Genomic DNA, 24,158 nt, shown 5'->3' with positions numbered 1-24,158 from the left:
GAGAGGATTGCAATTTCTGTAATGAAGCAAAGTATATAAATTTTAAATGAAAAACTGATGATCTGCTCTGTAAACCTTCACTCAATTCACAATAAAAAGTTTTTAAAAATCCATGAAACTCCAATCCCTAACTAGTATGGTCCTCAAAACCCCACCTGAAGGACCCTACCCAACTTGCTTGGTACATGCTCTTCCTTGCTCTCTGTAACAGGCACCAGGCACATGAGCATGTTCAGTTCCTCAGACAGGTCAAGTTCCATTCTGCTGCAGGCCCATCTCCCAGGTTTATGGAAGCCTGAAATACTCTAATCCCAATTCTTTGCTTATTGTTTAGGTCTGGGCCACAAATAGGACTCTAAATTTCTCATTTAAATTCATTTCCTTGTCATAGGTGTGTGGTTATTTATTTGATGTAAATCTTGACCGTTGGATGATAAGCTTCATTATGTTGTTGTTAAGTTGAATCAATTCCAACTAGTAACTCTGTACAGGGTGTCTGAGGCTGTAAATCTTTGCAGGAGAAGAAAGTCTTATCTTTATTCTGTGAGATGATCTTAATTAGGGCTGTAATTTTTCACAATTTTCACATGGCCTATCATTTTTCCTAGAAAATAGATGTTTAATAAAGAAATTTGCTGATTCAAGAATGAATGAATGAACGAGAACAGTTTAAGATAAAGATTCCTAAAGAACGTAGTATTTGAGAAGAATTTTGAAGGAATCAAAACCAAGGAAAACATTTCAGGAGAGTGAAAAATTATAAATGGGAAGTTCAAGGTTTGCTCTTTAGGAAAATTATAAATGGAAAGTTCAGAGTTTGGTTTTAATATGAGAATATGACTAGGATAAGGATCAACAAACTTTTTCTGTAAAGGGCCAGAGAGTACATTTTTTAGGATTTGAGGGCCAAACTGTCTCTGTTGCAACTACTCAACTCTGCCCATGTAATGTGAAAGCAAATAAATGGATGTGGCTCTGTTCTAATAAAACTTTATTTATAAAAACAGATGATAGGCAGAATTTGGCAACTGAGCTGCAGTTTGATGACCTTTGGTGTAAAAAATAATGAGAGGGCTAGGATTCAAGGTTGGTATAAGATGTTTAATGCTAAACTGTGGAGTCAATAACACAGAGTGCTACAGCAAGTTTTGGGGATCAAAAGATATGTGATTGAAGCCGTATGATTAATCCAGCAGCATCTTCTAAGGAACTGATCACAAGGATTGGAGGCCCAAAGAGGATGATACATTAGAAGTCTATTGTAATAATCTGGGTAAGAGATGAAAAGAGTCTGATCTAAAAGACTGAGCTGAGGGAAATTTCTAACTTATTCTGCTGAGTGAAATTAGTCAATCACAAAAGGACAAATATTTTAAGGGACCACTGTTGTAAAAAGTTAAGAAAATGTTTTCTTGACTTAAAAAAAAAAAAAATCCTATGGTAGTTACAGGATTAGTGGATGGAAGTATTCATAGCTAGCGAGTACACATATGTTAACATGAGTGATGGGTCAGGCAATATGCAAGAAGGAGATTGTCAGGGAGGTGAAAATGACATGGAATTAACAGGAAAGACACAGGGATAATAAGAGGAGACACAGCTGTGGTACTGAGGAAATATGTCTATGTGAGTTCCAGTCCAAGGTGTGCGAAGTGAGTTCAATGGAGATATGAAAACATTTGGGGCTCAAGTGAGGAACTCATGCTGTGCATACAGACTATAGTGAAGAGCTGAGAGAAAAGAAATGTGTAAGGTACAGAGCCCAAGGAGACAACTTCAAGACAGCCTTATTTAGATAGAGTGAAGGAAGAAAGCATTAGCAATGACCCAAGATAGCAAAGGTCCAGAGAAGGCAAACAGGGAGAAACTTTCAAAAGTAAAAGATGAAATTACTTCCAAACAAATCCATCTCCAGAAGGCAAAGAGCAAATCTTCTGTCTTGGGAATTATTATATATATATATATATATATATATATATAGTTATTGTTAAGTGCTATCAAATTGATTCCAATTCATCAAGACCCTGTTCAGTGTTTCCGAGGAGCAGCTGGTGGGTTTGAACCGCTGATCTTGTGGTTCACAGTTCGGTGTTTATCCTAGAGTGCCACACCATGAGGATATATATATATATAGTGAGAGATCTCCACAGCACTGCCCTGGCTATTCAGGAACCTGCAACACAGGGAATTACAGAAAAGAAACAGACCTGTTTGCTTTCTTTATCATAGGCAGACTCACATACTTCAAATGACTTTAAAAAATTCAATAATCTGTTCATTTGCTGAAATCTCTCTCTGCAATTTCATTGATAGGTAATTTATCAGAGCAGAGAGGGCCAGCAAGGGGGCAGTCTCAGCATTTGCTTTTGATGCCCTGATGCCAAAGCACATTATCAGGACCGAAGGCAGTTATTTCCACTGAAAACAATGGCTCGTGGTTAATATCACCCTGTTGGCATATAATCAGGGAGATTACTGGTGATAATGTGCAGGCAGAGAGTTCACTGCAGCGAGTAAAAGCTTATCTGTTTGCTTCCCGTCTCAGCATCTCACACACTCCTGTGTTCCCAGAAAGAGTGGGCAGTTTGCTGTTAGGAAAGAAGTCTCTAAGACCCTCAGTGAAATCTGGAGGGCAGTGACCACCCAGTAGAGGATGGTCATGGCTGATTTCACTGGATATTTTCCCCTCCCATGCTTTGAGTCAAAGGCATTTGACTTCAGTTCCGTGTGGTTAGGCCACAGAGAAATTAGCGGAAGGAGAGGAGCAGTGATCCCAAACAACCCTTCCTGGAAAGGGCCCAATTTGTTTCTCAACCTGCTGAATTCTGATCTCTTCCAGGTGCTTTTGAATTTAATCTACTGTTTATTAGTTTCTGTGGTTTCTCTTCATGGAAAGATTTAACATTCTACATTTCTTCAGAAGGAAGGGGAATAAAAAAAAAATTGGAAGGCATCTCTAGGGATTTTACAATCGGGAAGTAGAAAATTATATTTCATAGTTAAAGCTAATAGAGATCATCCTGTAGTAGATGGGATATAGACCTGTGTCTGTGGGTAGAAAGGATGAAGCAAGCAGGCAATCTGCCTGCTGCTGTTCTCTGTCACTGAAAAAATTTCAACTTTACATTGTGACAAGGAAGGTTTGCAGCCTAGAACATGTCATACCTCAAGTGAAAAACAACTTTTATCACTTCAGGTAACAATGAATCTGATTTTCACCAAGTTGTCTACCTTCAGGATAATGACTCAGATATATCTCTAAAATGACGTTCAATAGAATTTCTCTGTGAATACATTTCAAAGTTTTAACAGTATTACACAAGTAAAAGCTACCAGGCTATAAATCAAACCATGCTGATCATTCACCATTTGCCTTCCACACCCATACCCTCTCTCTGTGCTCTTGGACCACTACAAACTGCTTCACCTCATCTCCTTGCTCTCTGGCTTCCAGTTGAGTACATCCAGTAGAAGACACCAGCAAGAGATTAGAGGACACATGTAAGAGAGGTTAGGGTATCTGTTCTCTGAACTCCTTCTCACCCTGTTTCTGCAATGCCTAGATTTGGAAAAACTTTGCACTCTTGCCAGATGGACTTTTTGCTTTCTTACAGCTCCCATGGACTGCAGTCTGAGGGTACCTTCCTTACCCATTCAGGCTCAGGGATGCTAATGACTTTCAACTGTTGTTCAACCTGGGTGCTTCCTGCCTCTTGTTGGTTACTTCACACCTGCCACATCTCTGGAAGGAGTCCCTTCATTGACTGCTATTTAGTAAAACCCTTTAAGGGTGCCATCTGTTTTCTGATTCCTGATGGAAACAATCACTATATTTAATAAGATAACATTTGTAATATAATTTAATGGTCACTATAAAAATAACTATGTCCACCATAGTCAAAATTTTTACAGATAAATTGTATACTTGATAGAATACTTCTAACTTTTGTCTGGAAGAAAATATTTGAGGCTATTAATAATCAGATCATGGAATGTACAAAGTTTGAATCTAGGAAAATCAGAAGATCTCAAAATGGAAAGCATACAGATCAATATCCTAGGTCCTAGGGAGCTAAAATGGATGGTTATTGGCCATTTTGAATCTAAAAATCATATATTTTCCTATGCTGGGAATGACAAATTCAAGAGGAATGTCGTAGCATTCATTATTACAAAGAACATTTCAAGATCTATCTTGAAATACAGCATTGTCTATGATAGGGCAATATCCATACACCTACAAGGAAAACAAGTTAGTACCAAGATTATTCAAATTTACACAGCAACCACTAAACTAAGTGATAAAGAAATTTAAGCATTCTACCAAGTTTTTCAGTCTGAAATCATTCAAACATGCAATCAAGATGTATTAGTAATTACTGGTGATTGTAATGTAAAGGTTGGGAACAAAGAGGAAGGGTCAGTAGTTGGGAAAATATGCTCTTGATGAGAGAAATGATGCAGGGGGTCTCCTGATAGAATTTTTCAAGACCAATGAGTTCTTCGTTGTAAATACTTTTTAACAACATAAAAGACAACTATACATATGGACCTCACCAGATGGAATAAAAAGGAATCAAATAGACTAAATCTGTGGGACAAGACAGTAGAAAAGCTTAGTATCATCAGCGAAAACAAGGTCAGGGACAAACTGTGGAAAAGACCATCAATTGCTTGTAGGCAAATCCAGGCTGAAGCTGAAGTAAATGAAAACAAGTCCATAAGAACTAAAATATGAGCTTGAATATATCCCATCTGAATTTAGAGACCATTTTAAAAACAGATTTAATGTATTAGACACTAATGACTGAAGACCAGAAGAAGAGCTATGGGATGACATAAAAACCACAAAGAAAGCAAAAACTCATTAAAAAGATAGGAAAAAAAGAAAAGATAAAAATGGATGTCAGAAGAGACTCTAAAACATATTCTCCAGTATAAAGTGATGCTAAAGCAAATGGAAGAAATGAAGTCAAAGCTGAACAGAAAATTTCAAAGGGCAACTCCAGAAGACAAGGTCAAGTATTATAATTGAATGTGCAAAGACCTGGAGTTATATAACCAAAAGGAAGAGCATGCTTGGCGTTTCTCAAGCTGAAAGAACTGAAGAAAAAATTTAAGGCTTGACTTACAACATTGGAAGACTCCATGGGTAAAATATTGAATGAAGCAGGAAGTATCAAAAGAAAATGGAAGGTATACAGAGTCACTGCACCAAAAAGAAATGGTCAATATTAAACCATTTCAAGAGGTAGCTTGTGATCAAGAACTGATTGTATTAAAGGAAGAAATCCAAGTTGCACTGAAGGTATTGGCAAAAACCAAGGCTTCAAGAATTAAGGGAATACAAATGGAAATATTTCATCAAACCGATGAAGCACTGGAGGCGCTCACTCATCTATACCAAGAAATTTGGAAGAACGTTACCTAGTAAAGTATAGAAAAATATATATGATAGCAAGATATATATTCCAAAGAGAGGTGACCCAATGAGATGTGGAAATTATAGAACAGTATCATTATATAACATGTAAGCAAACTTTGGTTGAAGTAAATAAAAAATGATTAAAACAGTACATCTACAGGGAACTGATAGAAATTCAAGCCAGAATCAGAAGAGGGATATCGTTGCTACAGTAGCTGGTTCTTTACTGAAAGAAGAGAATACTAGAAAAGTATTCACCTGTGCTTTATTGATTATGGAAAGACTTTCAACTGTGTGGATGATGACAGGGTATGGAAAACATTGCAAAAAAAATGGGTATTCCAGAACAAGCAATTGTGATCATGAAGAGCCTGCACATAGACCAAGAGGCAGTCATTCAAACTGAACAAACGAATACTGAATGATTTTAAATGGCTGCATTTTTTATCCATACTTATTTTATCCATACGCTGAGCAAATAATCTGAGAAGCTGGATTACACAAAGAAGAAGGTGAAATTAGGATTGGAGGAAGACTCATTAATAACCTGCGATGTGCAGATGATGCAACCTTGCTTGCTGAAAGTGAATAAGACTTAAAATACTTACTGATGAAAAATACAGTCTTCAGTTTTGATTGAACCTGAGTGTAAAGAAATAAAAATCCTCACCACTGGACTAATAAATAGCATATTGATAAATAAAGACTGATGTTATCAAAGTCTTCAATTTGCTTGGATCTGAAATCAACACTCAAGTCAGTCAAGACATCAAACAACATATTACCATAGGCAAATCTGCTGCACAAGACATCTTTTAAAGTGTTCAAGAGTAAAGATACCAGTTTGAGGTCAAAGGGGTGCCTGACACCAAGCCAGGGTATTTTTAACAGTCTTATAAGTATATGAAAGTTGGACAACTAATAAGGAACACTGTTGAAGAATGGATGCATTTGAATTATGGTGTGAGAGAATATTGAAAATACCATGGACTTCCAGAAGAACAAATCTGTGTTACAGGAAACACAGCCAGAATGCTCCTTAGAAGCCAGGATGATGAGACTTCATCTCTTATACTTCGGACATACTATTAGGAGGGATATTATAGAGAGACAGCAAAAAAGATGACGATCCTCAACAAGATGGATTAGCACAGTGGCAACAGCAAGAGTCTCATGTGTAACAATTGTGGGGATGGCAAAGAAGCAGACAGTGCTTCGTTCTGTTGTGTCTAGGGTCACAATGAATCAACTTTATGGAACCTAACAAAACAACAAAAGGAATATTCTGGAAAATTGAAGAACAAAGGAAGTCCATGACAAGGCTCTTAATTTATCTAACAAATTGAGAGTAAACTTTACTATTTGAAACAAAGTGATATTAGTGCAAGAATAAGAGACAGAGCAATTAAACAGAAAACAGAATCTACAAACCCACATACAATATAGAGGAGCACTATATGGATACACTCAGCATTTCTCAAGTTGAGAGAACTGAACAAAAAAATTCAAGCCTTGACTTGCAATATAGAAGGACTATATGGGCAAAATATTGAATGATGTAGAAAGCATCAAAAAATATGAAAGGAATACAGAAAGTCACTTTACCAAAAAGAAATGGATGATGTTTAACCATTTCAAATGAAATGGTCAGTGTTTATCTAACCTTTCAAAAGACAGTATACAATCAAGAACTGATGTCCTAAAAGAAATCCGTGCTACACTGAAGGCATTGGTGAAAAACAAGACTCCAGGAATTGTGGGACTACAAATTGAAATCTTTCAACAAACTGATGCAGCATTGGAGTTGCTCACTCATCTATGCCAATAAATTTGGAAGACAGCTGCCTGACCAAATGGTTGAAAGAGATCCATATTTATTTCCATTCTAAAGAGAGGTGGTCCAATGGAATGCGATTGAACAATATCGTTAATATCACATGCATGTAAAATTACCTGGCACATATTCATTGAGCACCTACTTTGCACCAAATAGATTCTGGGTGTTTGTTGTTGTTAAGCAGCACATTAACAAGAAGCTGCCAGATATTCAAGCCAGATTCAGAGGAGGACTTGGAACTAGGGATGTTACTGCTGACGACAGTTGGATTTGACAAAAAGCAGAGAATACTAGAAATATGTTTATTTGTGCTTTATTAACTATGAAAAGGATTTTGACTACACGGATCATGACAAACTATGGATAACATTACAAACAATGGGTATTCCAGAACAAATAATTATGATCATGAAAAACCAGTGCATAGACCAAGAGGCAGTTGTTTGAATCAAACAAGGGGATACTGAATGGTTTAAATCAAGAAAAGTGTGCACGATGGTTATATCTTTTCACTATACTTATTCAGCATGTATGCTGAGAAATAATCCAAGAAGCAGGATTATGTGAAGAAGAATGTGAAGGAAGATTCATTAACAACCATATACAGATGACACAACCTTGCTTGCTGGAAGTAAAGAAGATTTAAAATATTTACTGATTAAGATCAAAGAATACAGCCTTCCATATTTATTGCATCTTAATGTAAAGAAGGAGACCTGGTGTGGTGCTGTGGGTTAATGCACCAGACTGAAAAGCCATTTGAACTGCAAGGTCAATGGTTCAAGCTCACCAGCTTCTCCTCAGAAACCCTACACAGGATCACTATGGAAGATAGCTTTTAATAGTCTTCTCCAACACCATAATTCAAATGCATCAATCCTTCTATAGTCTTCCTTGTTTATTGTCCAACTTGCACATGCGTATTAGGCTATTGAAAATATGATGACTATGGTCAGGCATAACTTAATTCTCAAACTGATATCTTTGCTCTGGAACATTTTAAAGAGGCCATTTACAGCAGGGTCAGAACCGACTCAACGGCACTTAACAAATATAAAGAAAACAGAAATTCTCACAACTGGACCAATAAGTAGCATTGTGATTAACTGAGAAAAGATTTAAACTGTCAAAGAATTCATTTTTTTGTATCCACAATCAACAGTCATGAAATCAAACCATATATTGCACTGAGCAAATCTGCTGGAATCTGACAGACAAATGATGGTGTTCAATCATTAGAAAGAGTAATAATTGTTTAGTAAAAGCTATTAGAGGAATCAGTTAGTTGTTCAATATCTTGCTTTAATCTTTTTTAAGTTCATAAATTAGACATAGTTCATAGTTTACAGACTGTTTTTTCCTTTAGATTTATCCTATATTTTCCAACGTCTTTGCTCATCATTCTTTTTTTTTATTTTTTCATGATACAACAGGTAATTTTATTTCTTAAGGGCTCATATTGCAAACGTTAAGCCAAGCATGTGCTGTAATCATTTGGGCCCAAATTCACATATTTAGGAAAGGAAAAGCAAACTGTTACCCATATACATGGAAATAACTAAAGACTCCTATTAATCACATTGTGGTTTGTAAATCTCTACAGCATAGAACTCAAACATCACAGGTCTTTTAGATTCTTCTAGATGTCCCACAGAGGATCGGCACTCTACTTGAGTTGAGCAACCTCATCATCCTTCAGCTTCTGGTTGATAACACTGATTAACTCTCGAGCATTCAGAATGCACAGAAGGCTCAGGAAGACTTCATTCTCAATGCCATACATTCTCTTCACCATTGTGTACACTGGATGAATCCTGGATAGATTTTTCAACATGGATTCAGTCAAATCAGCCACACTTAATCCAATAGCCCAGTTGGTGTATCCTTTTAGCTTGATAACTCCATGGGTACTATCAACCACTGTTTTATGCACTTTCTTCCAATTTTCACTGTCATTGTCCATCCCCATTTCTGGATTCAATTCCTGAAGGAAACCCCTGCCACGTTCACTCGGCTCCACACTGCCACACTTGACTTGCCATGTTTTCCCAAAATCCATCCATGGCAGTTGCTGGTATCAATGCCAAGTTTTTTCAGCCATAAGATAGTGAAATCTAGCAGAATCCAGGTTACAACTACTTCCAATTACAAAGCGCTTGGGTAATCCACTTAGTTTCCAGGTAACATATATAAGAATACCCACTGGGTTGGAAACCACATTTATGATGCAGTCAGGACTGTACTTGACGGTCTGAAGAATAATGAATTTGACGACATTAACATTCCCCTGCACCAGATTGAGATGATTCTCCTCCTCTTGTTGATGAACTCCTGCAATTACAACTACAATCTTCGAATTGGCAGTCAGAGTAATCTTTATCCGCTACAATTTTAGGAATCTGAGAAATAAGCTCCCATGCTGCAGATCCATCATTTCTCCTTTGAGTTTATCTTCTAAAACATCCACAAGGGCAAGTTCATCAGCCAGAGACTTTCCCAGAATGCTGATGGCACAATCCATACCAACTTGTCCAACACCAACTACAATGATGTTATTATTTGGAACTGATGCTTCTTCTTCTTCTGCAACTGGTGCAATCAGTTTTTCTCTAACAGTTGCCGTTTTGTACAGGAGAGAGAAGTCGTTCAAGATGGTAGCAGAAATTACACAAAGGAGACTCATCATTCCTTTTTCTGGAATATTTTGAAACTACCTTCAAAATTTATTTTAGTAAGAAGATATTGGTCATTGACTCTGGTTTTTCTTTGGAATTTTTCTGAATTTCACTCCCATTCTTAACAGATATATTTTAGATTTGCAGATTTCATTCCAGCACAACTTGAACTATAATTTTGGAAGACCTAATTAGGGTTTATGTATTTAAAGAACTTATATTATTTGGAAGAAGAGTAATAAAACTATTAACTTTAGACTTTTAAAGTTAAAATACCCAAATAGCAAGGGAAACTATTGAAAGAATAGAATAACACTTTCAAATTTATGGAGGGAAGAAATGAAATGAGAAAAAGAGGATAGGGAGGAGGAAAAATTAAAATACAGTGTTTATGAACACATACATATGGAAAAATCTACAAAGGAAAATAATGATGAGCTCAAAATTCAGGAATCCTGTGGGGGTGGAACACAAAGCATGGGCACTCTTCATGGTCTCAGTCTGTGGTAAAGTGAACTCAAGATGGCCTTAGCGATAGTAGACTGATAAAGGATTATTGGTGAAGATAGAGGACAATGTGGGTTAAGAATCTAGAGCCCCTCCTTGATTTCTCTGGCACCATTTCAGCCTAGGGGTCTTTCATGACTCCATGGCGGAGTATAAGGCAGTTCCCCTGGCCTGGCTAAGATGGAATTTCCATCAGCGAGATAAGGAGTCCTGGTGTAGCCCTGTGGAATAAAGCACTAGACTGCAAGGTCAGTATGAACCACAAGTTAGGTGGTTCAAACCCACCAGTTGCTCATTGGAAACCTATAAAGGGTCACTATGAGTCAGAAATGACTCGATGTCACTCAATGGCATTTAACAACAACTGTTAAGTGATAACTTTGAGCACAATTCCTGAGTTAGAGAAATAACTAACTTACCTGTTGTTGTCGTTGTTAAGTACCGTGGAGTTGGTTCCGACTCATAGTGACCCTGCACAGGGTTTCTGAGGCTATAAATCTTTGCGGGAGCAGAACGCCTCATCTTTCTCCTGCAGAACAGCTAGTAGTTTTGAACTGCAGCCCAATTCGTAACCACTACGCTACCAGAGCTAGCTGTTGAGTTAACTCCCACTTACAGTGATCCTATGTGTGTCAGAGTAGAAGTATGTTCCATAAAGTTTTCAGTGGCTGATTTTTCAGAAGTAGACCACATTCTGTATTCCCAGGTACTTCTGGGTAGACTCCCACTGCCAACCTTTCATTTAGCAATCAAGAACATTAACTATTTGCACCATCCACAAATATAAAGGTCTTGCTTGGTATCGCCTAGGGAGAAAGCAACTCTTCCTCAAAATGTTAGTAATGATGATGTTTGCAGAAAATTCAAGAGATTTTCATGTCTTTTTGCAATTTATTTATACTTTTTACATAAAAAACAAAGATGCATAAAATTAGAATTCTCAAACTGCAAGATATAATAAAGAGGATTTTCTGTGATTTGAAAAGGCCAATGTTTGTAATTCCCTAGAAGTGCCACTGAATATATTTTCAGTTGTAGTTTCTAATGTTCCAACTTAATTTCCTCAGGTAGGCTGTGCTTGTTAAACTACAAAGCTCCACATATGTCATGGTTATCATTATCTTTTCTATGTGCAAGTTACTACTTAGCAGTAATTCCCTCGTCAAGCGATCATTTTATCAAAACAGAGAACTGAAATTTAAGCTGTCACAGAATATGGGGCCAGTGTGCATATAAGTCACGCCGCAGGACCAGTGGCATTGTGCACACTTAATAATTATTAATGTGTGTAAGTAATAGTCTTAAAAGCTGAAAATACGATCAAAGAAATGGCTGTAGTGGAGACCATGTGTTTCCATTGTTCTCGTCTCCTTTGGTCACAGAGCTAAACTAGATTTTGGTTCTCCTTAGAGTGAGGTGTGGCCACATGATTAAGTTCTCAAGGCACGTGAGTACAAAGGTATCAGCTACTCTCAGGCATGGCCATTAGAATCTTCCATGCCCACCGCTTCCCTTGCTCTTTTCTCCTTCAGGCTACCTGAGATGGTGGACTCCTCTTTACTTCTCCAAAACCTTGGAAGTAGTCACATGTTGAAATGACCCAAAGCTACCATCAGCCTGGATCTCTGAATGACTGTATGGAGCATTCTTTTACATCCCCATGCACCCACCCAAGCAACATTTGCTATTTGCAATTGAGTTTATTCTGATTCATAGCAACCCGCTGTGTGCAGAATAAAACTATTCCATGGGGATTTCAAGGCTATGACCTTTTGGAAGCAGATCATCAGGCTTGTCTTCCAAGATGCCTTTTGTCTAGTAATTGAGTGATTAATCATTTGTGCCACCTAGGGATTCTTCCTGAAACCTTCAACCTCCCCTAGAGTTTTAGATGAGCAGGAACTAAACTCTTACCATGTTGAGCCTCAAGTGTTTTTTCTACCTTCTTTTCTACCATACGTAACTAAAATAGTGGCAGATTCTCAAGAGTTGTTCATAATGGCCTAAGGACATGTTTTTTCTTTAATGAGTTTTTGTAAAGTCCTTTCCGATTAATCCTCAAACATTATGTGGTGTTTCACCCATGAATGTCAGATTTACCTCATTAGTTAATTTGATCTCCTGGGTGCTAAACTGTTCATCTTTTCACTCAGTATGAAACAGAGGCACACTCTGTGGGGTGCATCTCAGACGCCAAAAGTTAAATAGAGCATTATTTTCTAGTAGACCCATTTGGTTTGTTACAATTATGGATGAGAATATGATCTGAAAGTTGAAACTGCAATTTTTGGAAGTGTAAAAATAGCAGCAACAAGACTTCTTATATTTAGAGGAAACAAAATATTTTTAAATGACAGTTACAAAGAAAACTAAAGCTAAAATAATATTTGCTATTCTAGAAAAGGCTGCAGAAGTTTCAGAAGAGCTGTCTTTTTCTAGAACAAGCCCACTATTTTGATTGCTTTTCTAGAGCTTGTCTCAGATCTACCCAGAGTGTAGATGTCAAACCAAAACCTGCACCATTGCCATCAAGTTGATTCTAACTTACAGTGACCCTATAAGACAGAGTAGAGCTTCTCCATAGTGTTTCCATGGCTGATCTCTTTATAGAAACAGACTATCGAACCTTAGTCCTGTGGAGCAGGATACCACCGAACTTTTGGTCAGAACTTGGCCATGGCACCACCAAGACCTCCTCAAGTATATCAGACTTATCTGCAAATGCTTCACAAATCCGACTCCAGAAGCCTTGAAACATAATGTGACTATTTACTAAAGGTTTTCTGAAGAAATAGTGTAAGGAATACATCAGGGATTTCTACTGAAGTATAAATGTTGTATACATTTATACAAACATTTCTCCTCATGGTGATCTCCTTTTATTTCCCTCATCCTTCCTTTTCCTCTTCTTTTGCTAGTCCTTCTTTATTATTTCAAATACCAGCAGGGTCAATCAGAGTGGAAAAGTTTCAGCAGAGCTTCCAGAGGAAGACAGACTAGGAATAAGGATTTGTGATCGTCTTCTGAAAATTAGCTAATGAAAACCCTATGGATCACAATAGCATATTATCCAATATAGTGATAGAAGATGAGCCCCCTACGTTGGAAGATGCTAAAAATGGCCACCATGGACTCAAGCAGGTCAAAACTTGTGAAGATTCAAGAGGGAGCCTAGTTTCAGAGGGGGCAGGGAAGGTAGAAGTTCCACTGCGTGGTTTCCAATCTGTTGCGACCGGGTTGACAAAAAGAAATGGGAATAAGACTCTTGTGGTACAATAGTGAATAATTGTTATCAGGACTGACTGAGAGGGTTGGAAATGTAAAGGTAGATGTTTTGTAACAAAAGGAGGGAAGTGATTGATTTTGCAGTCCAGAAGCAGAGGTCCCTGGAGCGGAGTACGGGACCCTATCCAGAGAAGAAGTGACACCAGAGATGGAGGCAGAGACACAATGACATGGAGAGATGGAGCAGCTGGTGACTCTGGACTCAGGGAAGGAGAGGGGCTGTGTGCTGACGGCCAGGGTGTAAGCCTGTGAGCCCTTTCGTTGTTTGATGATGCATGTTTGATGATGCATGTTTGATGAGAGGATTGTAATCATTGTAATGAAATCAAATACGATAGGATGAATGTAAAGCTGGTGTTCTCCCATGTAAACTCACATAATTCACAATAAAAACTTTTTTAAAACTCAAAAAACGTGAAGATGGCACAGGACTGGGCAACATTTTGTTCTGTTATACATGTGGTCTCTGTGAGTCTGAGTGAATGGATGACAACAAACAACCACTTTGTTTTTTCAGTGTAAATCCTGAAACCTATTCTATAGCTTCACCTAATCCCCAGCTTCCACTCAATGTTCTAACCTCCAGGAAAAGATCCAGGGAAAGGAATATGGGTTTAGAAAGAAAGAGGTTGTGAATTCTTATGTATTAATTTATTTGATTTCTGTCATAATGGTCCACCACTCGTCTGTCAATTTGTCATACTGTGGTTACTTATGTTTCACTGTGATGCTGAAAGCTATGACACTGATTTTTTAAATACCAACAGGGGAAATCATGGTGTACAGTTTTCCATGGAGCTTCCAGACTAAGACAGACAACGAAGGAGAAGAGGCGGCCACTTCTGAATAGTTAGCCACTGAAAATCTTATGAATAGCAGTGTAACTAACATTGTCTACAGTGCCAGAAGATGAGACCCTCAGGGTGGAAGGCACTCAAAATACAACAGGGGAAGAACTGCCTCCTCAAAATAGAGTTAACTTTAATGAGGTGCATAGAACAAAGCTTTCAAAACTTTCATTTGCTGAGGGTGCACAACTCAAAATGAGAAAAACAGTTGCAAATATCCATTAATTCTCAGAACTGGAACGTACAAAGTATGGATCTAGTAAAACTATAATTTGTCAAAAACGAAATGGAACACATAAAAATCAATATGCTGGGCATTAGTGAGCTGATATGAAATGGTATTGGTCCTTTTGAATGAAGCAATCTAAACTTTTACTATACTGAGAACAATAAATTGAAGAGGAATGGCTTCACATTCAAAGTCAACAATAGAGTTTCAAGGTGTATCTTAAAGTACAACGCTGTCTGTGACAAGATATCCATATGCCTATAAGGAAGACCAAGTGTCCGTGGTAGCATAGTGATTTATGAGCTGAACTGCTAACCTCAAGGCCAGCTGTTCGAATCTACCAGCCGCTCTGAGAAAGATGAGGCTGTCTGCTCCTGTATAGACTTAGAGCCTTGGAAACCCTATACAGAGTCACTGTGAGTTGGAACCAACTTGGTGGCACACAACCACCACCACCACCATAAGACCAGTTAATAGCACAGTTATTCAAATTTACACACCAATCACTAAAGCCAATGATGATACAACTGAAGATTCTACCAACTTCTTCAAGGAACCCTGGTAGCTTAGTGGATAATAGGCTGGGTTGCTAACTGCAAGGTCAGTAGTTCAAAACTACCAGGCACTCTGCTGCAAAAGATGAAATGTTCTGCTTCTGTAAAGATTTATAGCCTTAGACTCTCTATACAGGATCAATATGAGTTAGAACTGACTTGATGGCACACAACCACAGCCAACTTAGTCCAAAATCAATGAAACATGCAATCAGGATGCACTGATATTTACTGGTGATCAAAATGTGGAAGTTGAAAACAATACAGAAGGATCCATAGTTGAAAAATAAAGACTTAGTGATAGAAATTATGCTGAAAATTGCATGGTAGAATTTTGCAAGACCATTGACTTATTCACTGCAAATACTTTTTAAACAACATAAATGGGACTAAACACATGAACTTCACCAGATGGAATATAAAGGAATCAAATTGACTACATCTGTGGGAAGAGACATCATCAGCAAAAACAAGGGCTGATGCTGACTGTGGAATCGACTATAGTTGTTTATATGGAAATTTAAGTTGAAGATGAAGAAAATTTAAACAAATGCACCAAAGTCAAAATATGACCTTGAGCATAGCCCACCTGAACTTAGAGACCATCTAAATAACAGATTTGATGCATTAGACACTAATGCCTGAAGACCAAAGAGTTGTGGAGTGACATCAAGAGTATCCTACATAAAGAAAGCAAAAATTCATTTTAAAAAAACAGCAAAGAAAGGAAAGACAAAGATGGATGTCAAAAATGATTTTGAAACCTGCTCTTGAAAGTTGGCAAGCTAAAACAACTAGAAGAAATGATGAAGTTGAAGAGCTGAATAGAGTATTTCAAAGGGTAGCTTGAGAAGACAAAGTAAAATATTATAATGAAACACACAAAGACCTGGAGTTAGAAAACTAAAAGGGAAGAACATGCCTTTCATTTGTCAAGCAAAACTAAATGAAGAAGAAATTCAAGCCCCAGTGCACAATATTGAAGGATTGTATGGGCAAAATACAGAATAATGCAGGAAACATCAAAAGATTGTGGAAGGAATACACAGAATCACTTTACAAATATATATATATATATATTAAACCATTTCAAAGGCAACATAAGATCAAGTCAAAGCTGCAATGAATGCATGAAGGTATTGGCAAAAAAACATTTCTCCACCAATTGATGGAATACAAATTGAAATTTTTCAACAAGCAGATGCAGTGTTAGAAGTACTAACTCATCTATGCCAAGAAATTTGGATGGCAGCTATCTGGTCAACCTGTTTCAAAGACAGGTGACCTAATGGAATGCAGAAATCATAGAACACTATCACTAATACCACATGTAATAAAATTTTGCTAAATATAATTTAAAAACAGTTGCAGTACATCTACAGTGACTGGACAAAAATTCAAGCTGGTTTAAGAAGAGGACTAGTAATGAAGGCTATCACTGTTGACATTAAATGGATCCTGTTTGAAAGCAGAGAATACCACCCCCCAAAAAAATTTTATTTGTGATTTATTGTCAATGCAAAGACATTCAACTGTGTGGATCATAACAAAATACTGATAACATTGCAAAGAATGGGAATTCCACAACACTTAACTGTGCTCCTGATGAATCTGTACATAAACCAAGAGGCAGTCATTTAGAATAGAATGAGTGGATACTGCCTAGATTAAAATTAGGAAACGTGTGTGCCAGGATTGCATCTTTCCACCATATTTACTCAATCTGCATGCTGGACAAATAATCCAAGATGCTAGGTTATCTGAAGAAGAACATGGCATCAGGGTTAGAGGGAGACTCATTAACAACTTGTATTATTCAGATGATAAAACTTTGCTTGCTGAAAGGGAGGGGTCTTGAAATACTGATGAAGACTAAAGATCACAGACTTCAGTATCGATTGCACCTCAATGTAAAGAAAACAAAAATCCTCAAAACTAGAATAATAAATAATGTCATGATAAATAGAAAAAAAGATTGAAGTTGCCAAAGACTTCATTTTGTTTGGATTCGCAATTAACGTTCATAGAATTATCAGTAAAGTAATCAAAGTCTGTTGCACAAGACCTCTTTCAAATGTTAAAGAGCAAAGATGTCACTTTGAGAACTAAGGTATGCTTGACCCAAGCTACAGTATTTTCAGTTACCTTACATGTATCTGTAAGTTGGACAGTGAATAAGGAAGACCATGTAAGAATTGATGCATTTGAATTATGGTGATGGTGACAAATATTGGAAGTACCATAGATTGCCAGAAGAACAAATCTGTCTTGGAAGAAGTGCTGCCAGAATGTTCCTTAAGATCAAGATTGGTAAGACTTTTTTTCTCACAATTTGGACATGTTGTCAGAAGGAACCAGTTCCTGGAGAAGGACATCATGCTTGGTAAAGTGGAGGGTCAGTGAAAAAGAGGAATTACCCCAAGGTGATGGATTGGCATAATGGTTGTAACAATGGGCTCAAATGTATTAACGATTGTGAGGATGGATGCAGTGTTGTTCTGAGTCAGAACTAACTTGATGACACCTAACAACAACAAAAACATCGTAATGTATCTAAACTTTATGGAATGTATAGATCATACAATTTCCTATACTCTTTCTGCTTTGCAGGGCAAAGACCTCAATTCCCTGTTGCCTTAACTTACTGGGGAAGATAACTTCAGGGTCTAGGGGCTCATGTTTCCATAGCCCTTTTTATTTATAATGAATTCTCTGTTCGATGGCAGCCCACCTGGTGCCTCCCTCCAGGAGTTTCTGCCGCATGTTTCTTAGGGTCTCTGCAGCCCCGACAACTTCACATTGCCTACTATAATTTTCTTTGCAATCTTTACAGTTGTCAAACGAGCTTCTGACCTTCTCCTCCCTCTAGTCCTTTACCCCTGAAATGAAATAAAGCTGCACATTAATCAACTTGGGTTTGAGTGTCCTCTAGTTCTTTGCTGTCTAATATAACATGCGTTTAGAAGCATGGCTGCCCTGCCCTTTCAGAATACATTGTGTTCTCAAAGCTGGCATGACATAAGCTTGTTTAGATGAAAGGGTCAGGCCTGTTTTGGTAGCTTCTGTTTGGTTTAGTTGACTTTGGTGAGATCATATTAAAGTTTCATGCTTTCTGGGTGTGTAAAATTGATGTAGCATAAATTAGTTTGCTGATCTATGAATTTTTTCTGTATTGTTTGCAAATGACTGTCTCTGGGAATCTCTCCAATGGATACAACCTTGCCTGACTGGATCCTAGACAAAATGCCACTGATAGTGTTTGTCAGAAAAGTATGCATCTATGGAGGAAAAGAAAAGTTCTTTGAAAACTCAGACAAATGGGCTATTTTTAAAAGATTTTTTATTTATTCTTCCCATCATTTCTAAAGAATGTGCATCCCACAGTGATGTGGGTGATCTAATGGCATTTTGTACCAGTAGTGTTAAAAATTATAGTGGCAGACTGAATTTCTAACTCTATGGTTTTTTTTTTAAATAAACACATGAAAGCATAGACTGAAAATGTATCAAGTAGGAAGGCGATGTGCTTGCCTTAAATACCAAGATGATTTAGTGCAGACTAATTCTTCCCATAAGCAATATAATAACAGATGTTCACCCTGGAATCACTTAAATATAGAAATCTTGAAGCAATTAAAATTAATAAAAAAAATTGAGGTCTTCTAATTTAATTAGGTATATTTTTCATTTATAGAGATAAAATTTTTGGAAGTTAGATATCATGAGAAATTGTTAGTTCTTTTCTTTTTTGTAGTTGGCTTGGAAAAATCTATATAACCCTCTCACACAAAGTTTAAAAAATTCCAATGGTTTAAGAAAACATGCAACTGTTGTTGTTCCAACTCATAGTGACTCTGTATAGGGTTTCCGAGGAGCCGCTGGACCTGGTGGTTCAAGCTGATCTTGTTGTCCAGTGCAAGAAAATATGAGTCTGTGTATTATAGAAGAAGGAGTGTGCTTACTCGGGTACTTCCCTGTAATCTCAGATCAATTTTGTATCCTCAAATGAAAGTTTCATGTGGCTTCCTACTTCAAAACTTTTGTGCATGCTTTCCTTCTACCTGGCACTCTCTCACCCCTCAGGCTTCTGACTACCTAGTTCTGTCTGTCCTCTGGGTCTCCTCTTATGCCACTACCCAGGACACCTTCCCCAAGCTGTCCTTCAACTCAGCTAACCTTCCATTACTTTCTTCTCCTGAAGTCTATGTTTCTTATAACATTCATGCTTTTCCTGTGCTGGTCTCTCCAGTTGGATTACGCACCTTCCTAAAACAAGGATTATATTAGATTATTCAGCTCTGTATCCCTAGTATTTAATACAGTCCCTGGTGTTACTGAATGAGTGCGTTTCTATCAAGGATTGACAGTTTGGGACCTGCTCTTGCATCCAATCACTATTTGACATACATATGTAATTAAAGAGTTGCCTAAGAATTGGTCTTTTTTCATTAACAGATTGTTCATTAATTAATTCCAGCACAGTTAAAGTGAATTTTATTGAATTCTATGCCAGTTATCATGCAGGACAATGAAGATATGGTGATAAACAAGACATAACTTTGGTCCTCTGTTAAGTAAATCAGATAATGGATAAGTATCTGGCTACACATGTGTGTAGACTCCTGGTGTGGTGCTGTAGGATCAGCACTGAACTCTGAAACACAAGGTTGGCAGTTCTAACTCACCAGCTGCTCCTTGGAAACCCGAGACAGGGTCGCTGTGAGTTAGAACCAACTTGACAGCACTTAACAACAAACCCATGTGTAAAGGATAATATCTGCAACTTTTAATTTTAACAAAATTAAACTGTGAAAAGGAAAAAAAAGGGTCCATTAGTGTTGTAACTTTATACTGAGATTCTTTAGTAATGTGGGGGCACATTTGCTTTTTATTTGTCTTAAAATTTCAATTATTTACTTGTCAATATTTCTGTTATACACACTGGAAGAAGTATAGCAATGGGTAGGTCAATACCAACTTCAGTTAGTCTATAATAAACTTCTGATCCTCAATATGATTGGAATAATGTCTCTTTCCAAATGATGAAATTAAGACATCTCTCAAAATACACTAATCTAGCATACATAGCTACCTACTTAACAAAAGAAGTCAGAGGTGTGAGAAATACCTTAATTAGTGGACTAGTCTTTTAAAAACTTCACACATTCAGAATCTGCCCCTAAAATAACTGGGGGAAAAAAAAAAGCTGATAATAATACTCAAAGAAAACTCTTGGATTACACTAAACAATTAAAAGAAACAGATAAATACGGATAACTGGCTTTCAGAACGCCATTTGGAAAATCCGTTATCCAGTCCTTTGTCTTTCGTTTAGTAAATTGATTTTGAAATAAAGAATAAGAAAAAGATGGATTAAAAATAAGTAAAATAACTCAAATGCACTCTATTATTTTTAGATGCTATTAAATGACCTCTTTAAAACAATGTGATTATTTTGCCAGAAAAATAAGAGTTGTCAAAGTTACTACTTATATATTGTGCTTGTTTTCCTCTAAATTCAGAATGCAGGAAGGAAATAACAAAGGAAGCCAAGGGAAAAACAAAAATTATGAACACAGTTATTGTGCAGAGAGGCTAACGGTTTGGGAAGAACTCATCTCTTGTACATACTACACTTACAGAAATCTCAGGAGGCTTCGAAGCAGAGAGGGTTTGACAAGTTGCTCAGCTGTGCAGGAAACGCATTCTTAGTGGGAGCAGTGCATAGAAAGCTAGCCAATCTCAGAGGATTTGACATTCCTGTCAACTCTTGGTCAGTTTGGCCAACTCTGGCAGCAAATGTACAAAACATTCTTCTTCACCTTAAACTTCACCTTAAATCTATGTGTGTGATCATCTCTGACAATTTCTACACTAAATGACAGCAGAGATCACAGGAATTCAAAGTGAGAAAATCTTTTGTAAAATTTGTTCATTTTCATTTTTGGTAAAGGTACAATGGAGATTCTTGGAATCCAAAGCATTTTGGAACAAAATAATGAAGCTATGTTTAAAAGGATAACCAGAAAACCACCTACAACCATAGGGAAGACAAAGTACTTGGTCCCAATCCCTGGTGGTTTCCAGGAGACAGTTTAGCTTAAAATCACAGTCTCTGGAATTTTGGACTGCCTCGATTTTAATCCAGATTCACAGTTTACTGGCTGTGTGACTGTAGGTAAGTTATTTACTTAATTTCTCTACACATTAGTTTCTTCACTTGTTAGCGGGCATACTAATTGCAACTCCTCCTTCTAAGGTTGTTATTCACATAAAGTAAGATATTACACATGATGTACCTAACAGTGCCTGGCACATAAGTGTGCAATATGGGGTGGTTCATGCTTTTATCCCTCACTGCACTCCCATGTACTAGCAATGAACACTTTACTTCTCAGACTGTGGCAACACACCGGCCTAGATCCTTAGCAGGTGCTCTTTCCCACTAGGCTCTTTTGCCTTTCCAGACTACTCTATCTTAGGCTAGAGTTGATTTATTTCAAATGCAAGACCTGATGCAGGCACATGAATAAACCAAGACAGTTACTATGTGCCGCAAAGAGATAAGCAAGCAGAATATGTGATGGCTTGAAGGTGATACGCTCCAAGGATAGGGCGCCCACTTACAATTCCATAAAAATCACAAAACACAGATTCTAAGAGTGATAAAGTCCTTCAGAGCTCATATATGCCAAATGTCTACCTGAGTAATATATTCCTTTATTATCTCCCAATCAAACAGAGTCTGGCCTTGGCTTGCTGAGGTAATTCCACGAGGGAAACAGTGTGCTGAGGGAGGGAATAGAAGAGCAAGGAGACATGAACTCCAGCTAGGCAAGTTGCTTCATCTCACATATGGAGAATAAGGGATTTGAAAGAGATGATTCCTTTAAGTTCCTCCAAGGAAATAGTGAATATTCTAAGACTCAATGACTTCATAACCTTAAGGACAGCCTCTATTTTACTAAAAAAAGTTTCCATATGTACTCTGTTTATTTATCTGTTGGTCCTTGCTCTATCCTCTGAAGACAAAGAAAAAATTCATTATCTTTTTCATATGAATCCTGTAAAGATTTGAAGGCAACAATTCTGTCCTTATTAAGCCCTCTCTTCCTTCAAACATTGTTAGACACACTTGTGCATCTGTTCTGCTTCCAGGCCTCACTTTCGCAGGCTCCGCTCCTTAAATCACTCTGGAAACCTCCTTCTCTGGTCTCACACTCCCTACTCCACTCTTCTCCTAGCTCCGGCAGTGTGCAAGGTCTCTGTTCCCACCTTCACTCTCCAGTCAGTTCAGTGTCTGCCCATAGGTGAGTACAGCTTTGAAAGTGGTTGTTACTGAGTATCAAACAGTTTATAGCAAAGGAACCATATATCCAGATCAACATAGACACCAAACCCAGGGTCCAAGTGACTCAAATACAGCTGACAACACAACGAGAGTACAGCTCAGGAAAGGCTTGGAGTCTCATTTCTAAAGTTTAAGAAAGGCCAAAGCAATCCTCATGGATAAATGGGATATAATTCTTGGGACTGAATCAATCAGTGATTGTGATTTTGAAGGCTACATAAGATGAAGAGGGCAGAGTTGTTGTTCAGGAATAGGACCTTAGTCCTCTTCATTATTTGCTGTGCTACCTACCAAAAGACAACACTCACCAGCTTCTCCTCTAAATGGGAGAGTTTATTGTGGACCATGAAAATGATTATTGATCAGCTTGTTTATTTCTTGCTTTCTCTGTTCCTCCACTTTTCTACTCAGAACTTTACACAGTTTTTTGAAAGCTCCATCTTGATTCAACTCTGTAGAGGAGAACAGAGGAAAGAGACTTTTGTCTTCTGTGTGTCAATTTGGTTGGGTCATGATTTTCAGTCATTTGACAGTTAAGATATAGTCATCTTCCATGAGGAAATAAAAAATAATGTAATCATTTCCATGAGGAGCTCAGCTATGAGTAACTTTCAACTTAAAGGGAAATTTCTTCAGGAGTGTGGCCTGCTTCTAATACATGAGGATGCTCTAGGAAAGTCTGATTTCTTTTTACTGGACCTGGATCTTGCATTTGGCTCATCATTTGACCTCCATTTCTTTGGACTTGACCTAGTGACTTGCCGTACTACCTGCCAATCTTGCCATCTTACCTGCCAACCTTAGATTCATTTGCTTCCATAGTCAAAAGCCTGCCATCTGATCTGTAAATCTTGGGCTCTTTGGTCCCTACAGCTACTGAGTCAGAGCCTCCAGTCTGACAACTGACCCACAGACTTGAAACTTACCAGCCTTTAAAACTGAGTTAGCCATTTCTTTGAAAGAAATGTCTCTATATGTATACAGAGTCCGGGTGTGGCGCTGTGTGTTAATGTGCCAGACTGCAAAGTCGTTTGAACCGAAAGGTTGGTGGTTGAAACTCACCAGGTGCTCCTCGGAAACCCTATACAGGGTCACTATGGGTCAGAATTGACTCAACAGCACTTAACAACAACAACAACATATGTATACATATATAAGCTTCACTGGTTTTACTTCTCTACAGAACATAGCCTATGACACCCATGCTTTGTCCTCAGCATTAAAGAGGAAGCAGCTCCCTATGAAAGCCAGGGCAGTGGTGATAAGGATATTCAGATTGAAAGAACTCTGAAAGAACTCCAAACATATTGTTTAATAAGGGAGTATAGAATTCCTCTGTTTGTTGCTTTCCAATTCTCCATTAGTAGACTTCCAACTCTTATAGAACAGGTAGAAGATAAAATGCAAATAGTCCCATGGCAGGATAATACTTTGCTGTGACCTGAAG

General features: G+C 37.7%; 1 pseudogene; it reads right to left on the bottom strand.

Annotated features, from left to right (window-relative positions):
- Window positions 1–8,880: 8,880 nt before the first annotated feature.
- Window positions 8,881–9,945, bottom strand: LOC102827220 (annotated as a pseudogene).
- Between the last annotated feature and the right edge of the window lie 14,213 nt (window positions 9,946–24,158).

Source organism: Chrysochloris asiatica, unplaced genomic scaffold, assembly GCF_000296735.1.
Source record: "Chrysochloris asiatica unplaced genomic scaffold, ChrAsi1.0 scaffold00022, whole genome shotgun sequence".
Lineage (NCBI taxonomy): Eukaryota > Metazoa > Chordata > Mammalia > Afrosoricida > Chrysochloridae > Chrysochloris > Chrysochloris asiatica.
The sequence above is the reverse complement of the archived record's forward strand: the minus strand, read 5'-3'. Positions and strand labels throughout refer to the sequence as shown.